The sequence below is a fragment of the Oncorhynchus nerka genome, linkage group LG4 (genome assembly GCF_034236695.1).
Source record: "Oncorhynchus nerka isolate Pitt River linkage group LG4, Oner_Uvic_2.0, whole genome shotgun sequence".
Classification (NCBI taxonomy): domain Eukaryota; kingdom Metazoa; phylum Chordata; class Actinopteri; order Salmoniformes; family Salmonidae; genus Oncorhynchus; species Oncorhynchus nerka.
Window position 1 is genome coordinate 50,804,357 of NC_088399.1, and position 17,146 is coordinate 50,821,502.

At 42.9% G+C, this 17,146-nt stretch overlaps 1 protein-coding gene and 1 long non-coding RNA gene across 2 annotated transcripts in view; one reads left to right on the plus strand and one right to left on the minus strand.

The window, feature by feature from the left end:
* On the minus strand, nucleotides 1-15,155 carry LOC135571422 (uncharacterized). The gene is made up of 3 exons (XR_010463791.1): nucleotides 11,009-15,155; nucleotides 321-445; nucleotides 1-159 (listed from the first exon to the last, which is right to left on the minus strand). It is a non-coding gene; the product is annotated as an uncharacterized LOC135571422 (long non-coding RNA).
* LOC115127265 (ras-GEF domain-containing family member 1B-B-like) overlaps nucleotides 7,043-17,146 on the plus strand; it is a 26,061-nt gene continuing 15,957 nt past the window's right edge. The window contains exon 1 of the mRNA XM_029656907.2: nucleotides 7,043-7,131. The gene's annotated coding sequence lies outside the window, so the exon portion shown is untranslated. The remainder of the gene's footprint in view (nucleotides 7,132-17,146) is intronic.

Sequence of the window (17,146 nt, forward strand, 5' to 3'; positions counted from 1 at the left end):
ATGACCTCCTTGGTCAGGGCCTCTGATGACCCTTCCTGCAGGGTCACTCTAAAGACATGGAGCGGGATGATATCCACAGAGACCCTGATGTCATGGACCTCTGTGATGCCGTTGGCGTTTGTCCAGGAGGAAAGTGCCGTGACTCTGGTCCGGATCCACCTGAATTTAATGCCATTTAAATTAAATCAATTGGAATTTCATTTCCTTTTGAATTGCAAATAGAACGTTGCATGACAAGATGTGCATTTGAATAACAGAATATAAAGAGTTACATGAAAACACTTTCCAGAGTAGTCCTCATTGGTCATATAATCTATTACCTGGAGGTGCTGGATGTGGCCAGTGTTGACATGCTCCTGGGAGAAACTCTATGCAGGAAACCATGAAATGGAGCCATCTTCACCGTGAACACTATCTCAGAGGGGAGGCTGTCCTTATGGGTTACCTGAAAAAAAAAGACGTGAGATGAAAGACGTGAGATTACTTCAGTTATTTGGTGGTATTTGGGAAGTTTGGCGTTTTACAATAGCAAAAAGTAGTATCTTTCAGTTATTAGTTTAGACATCTCACCAGTGGGATTCACTAGATGATCTAAATAGCTCTACGAACCAATCATACACATCTGTTGGAGACAGACAGGTCGAGTGGCGAATGAGAGAGCCTCTCCCCTCATACTAAACATTTGCCTGCCCTCTGACCATTCTCACCTACTGTATCTTCCACACAGAAGAGTTCTAACTAGCTCTCCTCTGCAAGACATGATCTGTTTTCCTGTTTTCCTTTTACTGCAGTAGGTTAAATCAGGGTCACACCAAGTGATTCTTGGTAGTATTAAACAAATCTACTTTGGAACAAAAGTATACACCTCACACACATGGTTATGGGCTTAAAAAGAAGAAGACACCTGTACCATGTCAGATATAGAGTTTATCACGTTTCAGAAGAAGACTCAAATGCAGACAGTGTCGAAGTGAAAAAGTTTATTAGAGAACAGCAGGCAGTTTCGGGGTCAGGGCAGGCAGAGGTCAATAATCCAGGGTTGTTTGAAATGGTACAGAACGGCAGGCAGGCGCAGGATCAGGGCAGTCAGAATGTTCAAAACTAGAAAAAGACAGGAGCAAGGGGAAAACGCTGGTAGGCTTGACAAACAAAATTAACTGGAAACAGGAGACAAAGGGCTGTGAGACATGGGTTTGATCCTAGACACATGAAAAGTGGGATGTATACGGAGGGTACGGGGCAACAGAAGACGAACAGCAGAGGGGATAAGGATCTTGGAGATGGTGAAAGGGCCGATAAACCAGGGGGAAGGTCAGCGGGACTCCACCCGGAGGGGCAGATCTCGGGTGGACAGCCATATCCTGTGCCTGAGACGATACCCGGGAGCCGGGGTCCGGTGGCGGTCTGCTTGTCGTCGATACCTGGAGGTGGTCTTGAGAAGACCCGACGGAGCTCTCTTCCAGGTACGACGACAGCGATGGACAAACATCTGGGTCAAGGGTATGCCGACCTCTTGCTCCAGGAAGAGTGGGGGCTGATAACCCAGGGAACACTCAAAGGGCGAGAGACCCGTGGCAGAGCATGGAAGGGTGTTGGTGGCATATTCGACCCACACTAGTTGCTGGCTCCAGGTGGTGGGGTTGGCGGAGACCAGGCAGTGAAGAGTCGTCTTCAGGTCTTGGTTGACTCGCTCCAACTGGCCGTTGGACTGAGAACTGAGGACCCCGGTCGGAGAACATGTCCACTGGGAGTCCATGGATCCGGAATACGTGCTGCACCGTCTCTTTGGCAGAGGGTAGCTTGGGGAGAGGAATGAAGTGGGCGGCTATGGAAAACCGGTCCACTACTGTCAGGATGGCCATCAGATGAGACTTGTAAATAGTATAGGATTTGTAAAAAGTATCATTTGTCTATAAAATTGTTATAAGTACACCTCTGCATAACATTGTATCCTTATTAACATTAAAGAAAATAAAAAAATAAAAAAGAAAGAAGTATAGATCAACTTACAACAAAGAACAACTTTATTAACATTGTTTTTTAGTCTGTAACAGAAAAGACTTAAAGTGCATCAATTTGCCTGAAATTTATTTAAACTGTAAATAAAAATTGACCATTTGATACTGAAACATACAATTAAATATAATCAATAAATAATAATAAATTCAAATTGATCAGCAACATTAACTCAGGAGCACAATATATGAAACACTTTGACCTATAAAACAAAAATGAATAAAACAATTTGTGCTGATTTTTTCAAATCAAAATGATTAATGGCTACAATGAGCACGTTTTGCAGAGCACAGCTTTTCGAAGCGGGGTTTGAAGCATGATACTGCAACTCTCAGCTCCTGCTCAATGTTTAGCTGGGACCTGTACTTGGTCTTCAGTGCAGCAACAGCAGAGAAGCCAGTCTCACAAAGAGAAGATGTTGAAAAAGGAAGAAGAATGCCCATGGCCCTCAGTCAGAATTCACTCAGTGTCTGTGACGTGAACCTCAGTCTCAAGGTGGAGTCAGACGTCATATCAATGAACTGGTCCTCCTCTGCAGAGCTGAAACCAGTTGGAGCTGGTGCATTGAAAGGATCTCTCACCCAGTCATATTGGGAACTGCTTTCAGGGAAGTACTTTTTAAAGAATCCCATCAGTGATGAAATATGCTCCTTAATACATGGAATCACTGAGGTGGCATCATAGTCAGTAGTGTCAACAAATTCATGCAGGTTCTCGAATGAATCAGTATTTCCTTCATCAAGTCGTCTGCCCCACATCAAGCTTTCGAGTGAAAGAGCTGATCATGTCTGTGACCTGAGGGAGGTGTTTATCTTTCCCTTGAAGCTGTAGATTTAGTTCATTTAGCTTTCCAAATATGTCACTCAGGTAGAGGCCAGTTTTGCCAGGAAGTTCTCATCACTACATTTTTCTGTGAGGTCATACTTGTGCTCCTGCTCCGAAAACATTCTTATCTGCTCTCTGAGCTCGAAAAACTCGGGACAAGACTTTTCCTCGTGACAGCCACCTTGCTTCACTGTGAAACAGCACAGCTTGATGTTCAGCTCCCATCTCCTCACAGATAGCAGAGAAGACTCTTGTTTTTAGAGGTCTGGTCTTTATAAAATTGACTCCACCTACAATGTCAGTCATAACCTCACTTCATTCAGAGGAGAGGTGCCTTGATGCCAGTGCCTCTCTGTGTATAACACAGTGTGTCCACTCAGCATTAGGTGAGGCCTTCTTTTGATGTGTGCCCAAAGTCCTTTTCTCATCCCTGCCATGGTCTGTGCACCATCACTGCAAATACCAATGCAGTTATCCCACTTTAGCCCATTCTCCGTCAGGAAGCAGTCCAGCATTTTGAATAGCTCTTCAGCTGTGGCTCTGTCTCTGACATATTTACAAAAAAGTAGATCCTCACACAGGGAGTTTGTCATGTCAAAACGTACATAAGCAATAAACAAACATTCTTTGTTGCTGTCAGTTGCTTCATCAAACTGTAAGGCAAAACGTTTGTCTTTGAGTTTATCTGCCAGCTGTTCTTTAAGATCGTTAGCAACGTCATTTATACGTCTGGCGACAGTGTCATTGGCCAGAGGGATAGTTTTTATTTTTGCAGCACTTGCGTCATCCAGCAGGACAGAGACCATGTCTAATGCTGCCGGCAGTATCAGTTCCTCTGCTATGGAGTGGGGCTTTTTTGCACTGAGTAATTTGGTACCCCACCTTATATGATGCTAACAGTGCTCTCTGGTTTACTGAAGTAGCATTCACAAAGCGGGATGATTGTTGGCAATATTCGGCACGTTTTCGCCGAAAAAACTCAAGCGGCTTATCAGCGTGATTGGGGTGTAATGGCTTTAAGCGACGCCTTCATTTATTTGGCTTCATGCTGTCCTGCTGCCAACGTTTTTAGACACAGTAAACATACCGGTCTTTCCTCATCTCCCACCGTAGTCACAGTGAAGCCAAGCGCTACATACGCTTCGTCACATTTCCTCATCTTAGCTTTCGGGAGACTTAAGTTTGTCTCATTATCTCCGTCTCTCTCCGCCTTTCTTTTCCTCCCTGTTAAATATTTTTCCATGGTGTCTCTTAAGGGTTTGTTATCTGCACTTCTTATCTCCTGCTCTGTGCTTTGTGCTCTTGTTCAGTGCAAAAAAACTCTACTCCCTGCTGCAAAAAAAAGCATGTCCCCCCCCCGGCATCGCTCTGAGCCCCCCCAGGGGGGCGCGCCCCACTATTTGAGAAGGACTGGGTTAATGCAACATTTCCTGAGTGGATAAATTGCAGTCTCTACTGGTTTACCATGACGATATAATTGTGTACTCCCTAGATATTGACTCTCACTTGCAGCAGTGCTAGGAGGTGTTTGACAGACTCTGGAAACATGGCCTGAAGCTCTGTACTGATAACTGCAAACTGCTCTAAACCCAAGTGACGGAAGGCCCATTTCAGTGTTGTTACCCCTAAAAATAGTGGCCCTGGACTTTTTGAGCCTAAGTAGACCTACCGACAAATACCACAATTTTAACATAGACTGACATACAAAGCTATTCATGACTCAGACATCCTACTGTCACCAGTTCTCTGTCTCTTCTTATGCGGATGTTGTGGGTAGCCTTGACGCAACTCCCCTAGAACTCTGAACGATTGCCACGGACCATTCTTCAAGTGAACTGCGGTTCATCTGCACTACGGCCTATGTTGATTTCATTATTTTTCCTTTGAAGATCATTTTAAAATATTTGATTTGGCAAGTCACTTCTTATTTTCAATGACGGCCTACACCGGTCAAACCCAGACGACACTGGGCCAATAGTGCGCCGCTTATGGGACACCTAATCACAACCGGGTTGTGTACAGCCTGGGTTCAAACCAGGGTGTCTGTAGTGAAGTCTCAACCACCGAGCTGCAGTGTCTTAGACCACTGTGCCACCATTTTGGTGGTACCATTTTAAAAAGATCATCAAAAGGGGACCGTCGTGCTCTCCCAGAAGTTTGGCTGGTGCGTAAACACATGAATTCAGACGAATTAAAGGTGTGATTGGTCCGCACTAAAAAAAGGTCTAATATAATTAATATAACCATTTGAAAAAGAGACCTGTCCATAATAACCATTCAGAAGGTATTCCAGCCTGGGGGCCTCCCAAATGGCGCAGTGGTCCAAGGCACTGTATCGCAGTGCTAGCTGTGCCACTAGTAGAACCTGGTGTGAGTCCAGGCTCTGTTATAGCCCGCTGTGACCGGGAGACCCATGAGGCAGCACAAAAATGGCCCAGCATCATCTGGGTTAGGGGAGGGTTTGGCCAGCAGGGATGTTCCTGTCCCATTGTGACGCCTGTGGCAGGCCAGGTGCAATGCATGATGACATAGGTGTTTCTGCTGACACATTGGTGTAGCTGGCTTCCAGGTTAAGCAGGCACTGTGTCAAGACAAAGTGTGGCTTGGCTGGGTTGTGTTTCAGAGGATGCATGTCTGTACAAGAGTTGCAGCAATGGGACAGGACTGTAACTACCAATTGGGGAGAAAAAGGGGTAAAAATCATATTTACATTTACATTTAAGTCATTTAGCAGACGCTCTTAGATATTCATAATTAGTTAACTTGCATAAAACACTGTATGCAAGTGTAGCAATTTAGTCCACGTTTATTTTTCCCTTTGTTAAAGCACATGTGAATGCTAACAACAAACATTTAGCTTACTGCAGCCAGCAAAATTAGGTATGCTCTTCTGCAGCATCCCATATAACAGCCTGGTCTCATAGACTAGAGCCAACATGGGCGGCAGGTAGCCTAGTGGTTAGAGTGTTGGCGCAGTAACCAAAAGGTTAGATTGAATCCCCGAGCTGACAAAGTAAAAATCTGCCATTCTGCCCCTGAGCAAGGCAGTTAACCCACTGTTCCTAGGCCGTCATTGTAAATAAGAATTTGTTCTTAAATGACTTGCCTTGTTAAATAAAAAAACATAGTAAATGTAAATTCTGGACACTCAAATTAGTTTGGTATGGTTACATGAGGCAATAACGAAAGAAGGGTGGGGTGGATGGGTCGGCATATAACATGAATGTCTAGCAACCCAAAGGTTGAATGTTTGAATCTCGTTGACAACTTTAGGTTTTTAGCAACTTTGCAACTACTTACTACTTTTTAGGTACTTTTTAGGTACTAACCCCTAAAGCTAGCTAACGTTACCGTTATCCACCTAGCTAACGTTAGCAACAGCAAATTGAAATTTGTAACATATCACAGGCTACGTTTGCAAATTCGTAACATATTGTACATTTCTCAAATTAGTAACAAATTTTATAAATTGCAATTGGTAACATATATGAATTGTAATTCGTAACATTTCATATGAAATGGATGATGGACAAATTAATATGAAACGTAACATGTTTTTATTTAACCTTTATTTAACTAGGCAAGTCAGATATGAACAAATTCTTATTTCCAATGACGGCCTCCACATACCACACTAAATGGAGTGTCTTGGTTTACGTACAGAATGATACGAAATGCTCTGATACCAGGTTGCATTTAACAGTATTGATCTCTTTGCTAGAAGGACTAAGTGCTCGCTACTGTTGTGCATGTGACCTTTGTCGCCTGTATCTGAATTAAATGAACGTAAGCTCTCGTGCCCTGAGTGTTATTCTAACTGGGGCCTAACTGGAAAACTTGACATCTTGTGCTGACCAGACATCATTCAGATTCTGAATATCTGGAGCAGTAGGCCAATGGATGGAAGAATTGAAGTGTAACGAGTGAGCTGGGAGTCAGGAAGCAAGTTCAAGGAGTGTATCATTTAATAAACAAATGAACAGAACAAGAAACATGAACAACGCACAGACAGGAAACTGAGACATAAACAATAACACCTGGGGATTTAACCAAAGGGAGTGACATATATAGGGAAGGTAATCAGGGAAGTGATAGTCCAGGTGATTCTGATGACACGCAGGTGCGAGTCACGATGGTGACAGGTGTGCTCCATAATGAGCAGCCTGGTGACCTAGAGGCCGGAGAGGGAGCATATGTGACACTAAGTACTCACGTGAGAGTGTGTAGAGAACATTTGTGGACGACCTACAGTATGCTCCCCACCCAGTCCCCATGGAGTAAAAGGGTCAGGTAAGGCCAGACTAATGGTGACAACTGGTATTTGATGATTGCACACTGAATAGTGGAAATGTGCCATTTAACAAGGTCAGACAGTACAACTTTGCAAACGCTGACACCAAAACATGTAGTCTAAGTCAGAACTGCATGTTTTTCACGAGTTAGTCATTGGCATCACATTAGCATCACAAAAAAAGCACCCATTTTATTGACTATTCTAGGTCTATTTGGGGAAACACTATCAGACAGTTGCAACTCACTGACACTATAGCCTATATCTGTTATTATGGAAACAGCAAAACGTTACAAGGATAACACTTTACATTAGTTTTTAAACAGTTTATTATTAGTTACCATCTGTCCAGTTTGGGGCATCAAATTCATACAATGTTTTTAGAGAATGGAGACTTATGCATACAGAAATAATATGCCATGCTCTTGACAGGGTCGGTGTCAGAGTTGTCCTCCTACCTTGTCTATAGATCCTAATTAATTGGATTCATATAAGGATCGGTGTCCCGATAGCGGGACAACTTCTGTTGAAACTGGAGGGCACATAATTCAAATCAATTCTAATAGTTATTATAGCGGTTAAACATATACTTATAGGTACCTAAATCCAGTCTTATATCGGCTGAAAGCTTCAATTCTTGTTAATCTAACTGCACTGTCCGATTTACAGTAGCTATCACAGCGAGAGAAAAAAAACATGCCATGCGATTGTTTGAGGACGGCGCCCCACATCAAAATATTTTTTCCACCGGCACAAGTTTCATACATTCACATCTTCCTCTGATTTGTCATCCAGAGGGTCCCAGCAATGACATGTAGTGTCGTTTTGTTAGATAAAATAATGTTTTATATCCCAAAAAGTCAGTTTAGTTGGCACCATCGATTTGAGTAATCCACTCATTCAAATTGCAAAGAAAGAAATCCGAAAATCTACCCCTAAACTTTGTTTCAACAAGTCAAAATACGTTTGTATCTACTCCTCAGACACCCTAAAAATTCATCAAACTAGAATATTTATTTCGGAAAGAAGTATGTTCAATAGGAAACTTCATCTTGGCACGCCATGAAACGGATTTCCAAGACGGTGTCCTCACAAAAACTGTTATTTCTTATTCGTTTTTGAAGATACAAGCCTGAATCCTTGAACATAGACTGCTGACACCCAGTGGAAGCCATAGGAATTGCACCATATTTTACAAAATGCAAGCATTCTCTTGCATTTCTAAGAGGATGGTCTCTCAGAAAAAGACAATTCCAGTTGGTTTTTCTTAGGATTTTCTCCTACCATATCTATTGTGTTATATTCTCCTACATTATTTTAACATTTCTACAAACTTCTAAGTGTTTTCTTTCCAATGGTACCAATTATTATATGCATATGCTGGCTTCTGGGCCTGAGCAACAGGCAGTTTACTTTGAGAAAAAAGGGGCCTGATCCCTAAGAAGTTCTAATCTGTCTACTTTAACACTGCCCCATATTGACTTGAATTATAAGCATATTCTCCTACTGTTATAACGGCAGCATAACAATAACGGATCATGCAATGTATTATTACAATCTGACAAATGAATGTGGTTTGATCTCGACATCGAAATTCCTAAATGCAAGCTATCGCATGCAAACAAAGATTACATCGCTTCTACAGTTGGCCTACATTGCAACATACAAGTGAGTCAACAATGAAATAGATAGATTCAAATCACATTATCATACCATAATAATAGTCATGGAAAATTCGAGATAACGTTTTGATAAGGTAAAAAAAAACACATGTTTTCTGCACTTTACCTTCGCGGACTTATCCGCTGGAGAGAAACAGAAGAAAAAGCTTGATAATAAATAGCTTGTTCAATAAAATTAGGAAGGTCCCCATAGTTTATTCTTTCATTCTTTTCTGTTAAAAGACAATTCTGGATACTTGATAAAACTGCCAAAGTGGCACTATAATTCATCCCCTCATTCACAACTTTTAATGGCAGAATGCACTGTGTAGCCTACCTGTGCGTCTATCATGCAAAACAACGTCGGGGGAGGGACATAGACTATAGTCCCGCCCTGCTACTTCACCTAGGGCTAGACCATAGACAGTAAATATAAATTGCTAGGCACTGGTGTAGTGCAGTCCACTGATACATGGACAACATTATTGCACTAAATACATTTTTTCCTCCAAAAACTAATTTGAGTTTGAGTTTATTTTTTATTTTTACAGGGACAGTGCACATTAATCAACGTTTCAGTAAAAGTGCCGGTTTTAGCCAGCCGGCTAATTTTCAACCGCAGTCCCTGGGCAGGTTATTAAAAACAATTACAATATAGACAATAGCAACATAGAACAAGCAAGACATAGCAACATAGAACAAGCAAGACATAGCAACATAGGACAAGCAAGACATAGCATACAGACAGAGCAACATAGGACAAGCAAGATGTAGCATACAGACAGAGCAACATAGAACAAAAAGCAGCAAGACAAAATTCATAAAAGCAACAAAGTGTTTCCACACCTCACAAGCTACAGACAACAGACAACATGGAAAGCGGCAACACACAGCTAGGGACCATGTTCACAAATCTGATTGACCTTTAGCCATGTCTTCAAGCATTGTGTGAAAGTGTGATATGTGGTGCAGTTATGTGTGTCTGATGGCAGTGTATTCCAGACATGGGAAGCTCTCACAGAGAATGCAGATTTACTAAAGGTGCTTTTCCTTAGGGGAACTATACAGTCACCTCTCATGGCAGACCTTGTGGATCTGCTGCCATATGTCTGGGTTTTCTGTTTAACAAAAATATTGAGTGGAGGGGGAGCCAGGCCATTAAGGATCTTGAATACAAGACATGCGTAGGTGTATTGCACAAGATTTTCCCAACTCAAGAGCTCATGCTTTCTAAGGATGTGACAATGATGATGGCTATTGGGCTTCCTATCAAGCACTTTGAGAGCCTGTTTGTAGACAGACTGAATAGGTTTTAATGTTGTACAGCAAGCTTGGGCCCAACTAGTCAAGCAGTATGTTAAGTGGGGGAGTATCATAGAATTGAAGTACAGTTTTGCTACCTCTGTAGTCAAACAATTTCGTATAAATCGGAAATTAGCTAGGTTGAATTTGGTTATTTGAATTACCTTTTTCACATGCTTTTTAAAAGAGAGGTTGGAATCATGTATGATGCCAAGGTACTTAAAATCGGATACCACCTGGAGCTTCTCCCCTGACACATAGACATCTGGCTCATTTGAAAAATCCCGCCCTTGAAACACATTCATTTTGTTATTACATACCGGTAGACATGCAAATTAGCCTACTGCTATTCAGTTTTCACCAGTGAGATATACTGCATAATCACTCAGCCATGAACATTATTGTGGTAAAAGACACAGTAGTGTACATCAGCCTACTACAGGTGTCTAATCTTAACTTGATCGCTCTTTTGTCACTGAGAATTTTCCTGCTGCATCAGGAAATTCAAATAAGCCTTATTAGTCCCTGAAAATTAACAGTTCTTTTTCTCTCCAAGCGGGGGCAGTCGAGTCGTAGGGATAATGGCTTGCAATCAAAATAATTTTCTCTTGCTCACTTGCTCAAAAGCTAGGCCTAGGTCCTATTACTGCAACATTCAAATGTACAAAAATGTATCTGAAATGCAGCCATACACATCAACAACCGTCATTTTATGTACAGTAGATAGGCATCAACAACCGTCATCATTAATAGTAAGATGGCACCGAAGCAGAAGGCAGACGTTTTACATGCCCCCAAACCGATTGTGTTCATTTATCTGCGTTGTTTCTATCTTATTTGTGTACATAATGTTGCCGCTACCATCTCTTATGACCGAAAATAACTTCTAGACATCAGGACTGCGATTACTCACCACGGACTAGCCAGAATCCTTTTTCTTCTTTCACAACTCTGACGAGGCGGAGGATATACGGCTCCCTCGGGAACAGGCCCCGACCCCCAGTGATCTGTGTGAAAAGGAGGCGGAGAAAGAGAGACCGGAGGGCAGGCTGCCTTCTGAGGAGTCTGAGGCAATTGAATAAAGCCCCACTCCCCTCAATTCTGCTAGCAAACATGCAATCTTTGGACAATAAAATGGATGAGTTATTGGGAAGATTAAACTACCAACGGGACATTAAAAACTGTAACATCTTATGCTTCACAGAGTCGTGGCTGAACGATGACAATATCAACATACAGCTGGTGCACAATATCTAAGGAAGTCTCGAGCTATTGCTCGCCTGAGGTAGAGTTTCTCATGATAAACTGTAGACCACATTACCTACCGAGAGAGTTTTCATCTATACTCTTTGTAGCTGTTTACATACCATCACAGTCAGAGGCTGGCACTAAGATAGCATTGAATGAGCTGTATTCCACCATAAGCAAACAAGAAAGCGCTCACCCAGAGGCAGGGCTCCTAGTAGCCGGGGACTGTAAATGCAGTTTTACCAAATTTCTATCAGCATGTTAAATTTGCAACCAGAGGGATAAGAACTCTGGACCACCTATACTCCTCACACAGAGATGCATACAAAGCTCTCCCTTGCCCTCCATTTGGCAAATCTGACCATAATTCCATCCTCCTGATTCCTGCTTACAAGCAAAAAGTAAAGCAGGAAGCACCCGTGACTAGATCAATAAAAAAGTGGTCAGATGAAGCAGATGCTAAGCTACAGGACTGTTTTGCTAGCACAGACTGGAATATGTTCCGTGATTCATCCAATGGCATTGAGGAGTACACCACATCTGTCATTGGCTAAGTACATCAATGACGTCGTCCCCACCGTGACCGTACGTACATACCCCAACCAGAAGCCATGCATTACAGGCAGCATCCCTACTGAGCTAAAAGCTAGAGCTGCTGCTTTGAAGGAGCGGGACTCTAACCCGGAAGCTTATAAGAAATCCCACTATGCCCTCCGACGAACCATCAAACATTATGCTAGTGTATTATGTATGTTTGTAATAGTATGTTATATGTGAAAGTGTGTTTGTATTATAAATTGTATTTTAATGTTAAGGACTCTTGGAAGATTAGTCCAAATGGGGACTAAAAGAGATCCTAATAAAATCAAATCAAACAGGCAACGCGTCAATACAGGACTAAGACTAATAGTATAGCACTAACAGCACAATACCGCCCTAACGCCATAGTGCCTGTGCCCAAAAATACATCTACCACCTGCAAATATGAATTCACACAAGATGCCCTGTAGCCTGAATGTAGCCTACAAACGCCACTTCCAGCTGGCCCCTGGCAGAGATTTTAAAAAATATGTTTGGATATTCAAATCATCTTGCTGCAGGATTATTTTCCTCCTTCGACGAGAGAGTTTAAATTAAGATCCGACATCTGTGTAGTTCAAGAAATTCACATTGCTCTGACAATTCCACATATGGCCATCAGAGAGTGCTGTTCAATCATTAACTCCATGGTCATTCATGTATGTTACACTGTACAAGACAACTGGATATACTGTAATATGCAATATTTAGTCTTCGACAGCAGGTGAAACACTTTATATTTGAAAAATATAACAGGTATTTGATGTTTTGAGGTATTATACAATTTAGGGACATACAAAACAACAGTAGATTTGGGGAGAAAATCTATTTTAATCCCATAATCTAGTTTTAAACATGTTTGTGTTTTGTAACAGAGGGGCATTTTCATTTGTGTTGACTCAAAGTAGCCTGGTACATTTCAAAACGAGAGTGTGGGAGAGAACAGCTTAAACAGGCCACTGCACTGCACAGGAGGTTAAGACCAGCACGACCGTTGACTTATTCAAACTTAACACAACATAAGGCAGGCCTCAGCTGTATCCTGTGATAGAGACAGAGCCCAGTGTGTGTCCGTTATAGACCAAGTGTTCCCTCCACAGTCAACACCGTATTAGTCCTTTAGTTGTGGCAGGAGAGAGAGGAATGTTGGTGAAGTTGAACATCAACATGGATGCAGTTAGCCAGTAAGCTAATGTAATTTGGCTGGGTGAGAGCCAACTGTCAGGTTGGGTACTGTACTGTGGCAGCGCAACATAAAGACTTTACATTCAAATGAATTAAGATGTATTGTATTGGAACGGATGTAGCCAAGTGGCTTTATGAAAAAGGAAAGTTATCCTACACAATGACCTACATTCAACCTCTGGTACAGTAACAGCTCTATTCATGGGTGTGTGTGGATGAATGAAAGTTCATAATCTATCAACTGAAACTAAAGCCTCTCCAGATCGATGCAATGCAAATGTCTATGTAAATGTGGGGAAATCATACGGCTGTGAGTGCATAGCAGACACTATTTGTGGCCGTTCGCGTAGGCTAAGCGATTGCATAAGACACCCCTGACTGTTGCACTGAGCTGAGGCCAGAGCTAAGTGCTACAGTGCCACAGAATCACTCAGTCTGGGGGTTTTCCAGCCTGCAGGCAGCATTTTATACCACAAAGAATGTGTGGTGGATGAGAGGCCTTTAAAGAACTGTGATTACGCAACTCTGGAGGAGCAGAGGAAAAAACGAAGACATTTAAACAGCAGCTGAAAGTTGTTTAAGATCAGCAATCTTTCTGTCTTTACAGACGACCGTCTGGCCTGCACTTTGTTGCAATGCTATATTTGAGTTCTTGTACTCTTCTGTTGAAATAGTTTAAAATGACCCATTTTTTGGGTCTGTACTTTATGCAGTGCTTGAGTTGTTGTAATGTAAGAGCTTCCCGTAGAGATCTGGAAATCTCTCAATGGGAACAGCGAGCCGAGAAGCCCTACTCGAAGATTCCGGGTGCTCATTGGAATTCTTTTGACATTTGATCTCCCCTTTCGTCTCCCCTCCTCCCTTCACGCTATGTGATGCTGAGACCAGCTGGCACCCTTTATAGAGGACGTCTCTAGTTATTAGATCTCTCTAGTCTAACTAACTTAAAGTTTGTTTGCAATGGGTCTGAGTCACAACTGCTTTGTCTTACGCTAGAATAAAGAGAGTTAGGAGATGGAAGGTGGGTGGAGAGAGGGGGCTGCTTGGTGCTTTATCTGGCGTGAGCCGATGAGCCGAGCTGATTCTCTCCCGGCTGTGTGTTGTCTCTCACTAGACCAGATCACACAAATGCATGGCGCTCTATAAATCCCTGCTTGCCTGCTTGCCCACCCTGCTCTGACTGCCTGCCTGCTTGCCCACCCTGCTCTGACTGCCTGCCTGCCTGTTCTCTCAGCAATGCTCTCTCTGACTGCCTGCCTGCTTGCCCACCCTGCTCTGACTGCCTGCCTGCTTTCCCACCCTGCTCTGACTGCCTGCCTGCCTGTTCTCTCAGCAATGCTCTCTCTGACTGCCTGCCTTCCTGCCTGTTCTCTCAGCAATGCTCTCTCTGACTGCCTGCCTTTCTGCTCTTTCTGCCAGTCTGCCTAACTGCCTGCCTGCAGCTCTGGAGCAGGTTAAGTTAGTGTGTTGAGTGAGTGTGGAGCTCTGATCAGGAGGGATTAGTAATCAAAGCCCCGGAGGCCCCATTCTGTCTGTTTCCATGCATGTCTCCGGCAGAGAGGTGCTTCACTAGTCCCTCAGACGGGACTGGAGGGAGTCTGTGGTGGATTCATCTAATCCCACTGATGTTCATAGTGCACTGTGGCAGTGTGGTACATATGTGGCGTAACCAGAGAGGGTGGCAGAGGAGGGTAGGAGGGAGGGGGGCCCCGCCCTTTGTGGCTTATTGAGCAAACATGGTGTCCCCCCCAAATGGCGGGACGTAGCCACTGAAGGGTGGAGCCAACAGAGTGGATACCCAGCCTACTATAACTCTCTAATTGGGACTTCTCCAACTACAATATTTATTCAAACCCTTCACTGTGTGTGGTTTTTCTCACATCAAAATGTTCCCCTGGCCCCTACAAACACAACTGCTTTTACGTTGTCCAGAACACTTACACATGGTGCACACCCATATAGACAGATTGATTCCATTTCCCTAAGATCAGCACTTCAGCTGAAGAGTGACATGGAGGGACAGGGGAAGGAAAGATGAGGAAGGAAGGATGGGGTGTTAAAAAAAAGAAGAAAGTATTGCCAAAGTGGACAAGAGATTTCCACTTGAACACTCTGTTTTCAAACTCCGCTTTCAACGTTAACAGCGCTGAAGTGATCTGTTTATGTCGTGACTTCAATTTGTAAGTCGCTCTGGATAAGAGCGTCTGCTAAATGACTTAAATGTAAATGTAAATGTAAGAGTGCTTTGCTCACGTTCTCAAGCGTCACTTTGATGCATCTGACAGGGCCACTAAGCACAATGGCTGACAACAGCGGCTGCGCTTACTAATGTTCCAACCATTTGGCCCCATTTCCACTTTCTTAGGTTGGATACATTGTTAAAGACCTAAAAGGAAAACAGTCCCAGAGAGGCACTGCCTTCAACCCCTCACTCCACTATTCATAACATTCCTCCTCCACATACCTCAACCCAAACAATGAGAAACCAATTATGGCTATTGGAAAGCATTTCAGCCAGGGCACAAACAATGTGCTGCTTGGGTCAGCCCAGTTGAACGTGTTTCATTTATAAGCACAGAACACACCAGAACGCCGTCAAAGTTATAAGAACTCCTTCCAAAGATTTGTTTAAAAAAAAAAATGTGTATTTGATTATCCATCAACTCCTCTATTCCGTTAGATATTTTGGTAGCACTTATTCATGGCTCTGAATAATTGGGTAACAACATGGTAATAACCAGGTCATTGTTTTTCTTGTTACCGCTTACTATACTAGTAATTATCATAGTTATTACTATGTTATTGCACAATTATTTAGCGCCATACAGTAAGGTGGATAACGCTTTACATTACAATGCCTTTATTACTGTGTAATTACTTGTGTAAGTACAGCGTAACAAGTATTGTGCTCACTACTTCACTGTGGCGGTCTATCTCTGAATACCTCAGCTAGTCGACACTGGTGCTTATTGCGGCCTACACAATGCCACAGCCTGGTGAGTCAGGGTCTGAAGGTATGATGAGTGTCTCGTGAGATCTGGATTTCGTGTTCCCTTTGGGCAGAATCCCTACCAAACACGAAAACAAGTTCATAGAACTCCTTATGGAATCACATTAGATTCTCCGTCAACTCTATTCCATTAGGTCATTCATTGTGTCTGTCTCTCTCAGTATGTCAGGTTGCACTGGGGCTTGTTAAGGCCGACACACCATACGCCTGGTGAGTAGTGAATCAGGGGCTGAGGGTATGATGAGTGTCCAGTAAAATCTGGGTTTCATGTTTCCTTCGGGGCGGAAGGCTACAGTATGAACAGGAGGTCTTATGTAAGCGAGTGCATGACGCTCTCCTCTCCTCCAGAACAGTAAGTACCCATTCAAGCCATATTGAATGATTTCTCACTGTGTTGCTGATTTAACTGAATTAGCATAGGGTACTGTGTACCTTGACAACTGCCTAAAGCACTAAGAGAAGTAACTGTCCATTGCCCAACACACACAGGCAGTCCTAGCAGGGTTAGAGGATGACAATAATATTGATTCGTAGGGTAAATAAAGACATGGTAACTAATGCCAATCATTCTGTCTGAAACCAGGAGGCAGATAGCCGAAATGCCAGTCTGTTTGAGCCATCATGCCCACTCTTTGTCACTCGTCATGCCAAATGTTTGTCTTGACAATGATGGCAATGGAGTTGGCAAAAGTATAAACAAAACTGGGATAAGGCTATTTATAATCTAAAGGCGAAGTACAGTGGCATCATTAAAACCGCAATTAGGATCATTTAGGAACTCAACTGTTTAGTAAGTAGACAGAAATTGGACTAAATATGCAAAAGTGGCCAAGTCCCCTCCAAAAACAAACTGTCCTAAAAACATTCTTGTCCCACAGGCAATGTTTGCTGTGGCAAGGCAAGATGCATTATTTGTTGTGACGTGCTGTGATGCACTCATTGTTGAACCAGACCAGTCCAAACCGCCTCTCTTGTTGGGGATGGACGAAGGAGGAGGGGGTCTGTGGGAACAGTTCTGTCTAGGGTGTT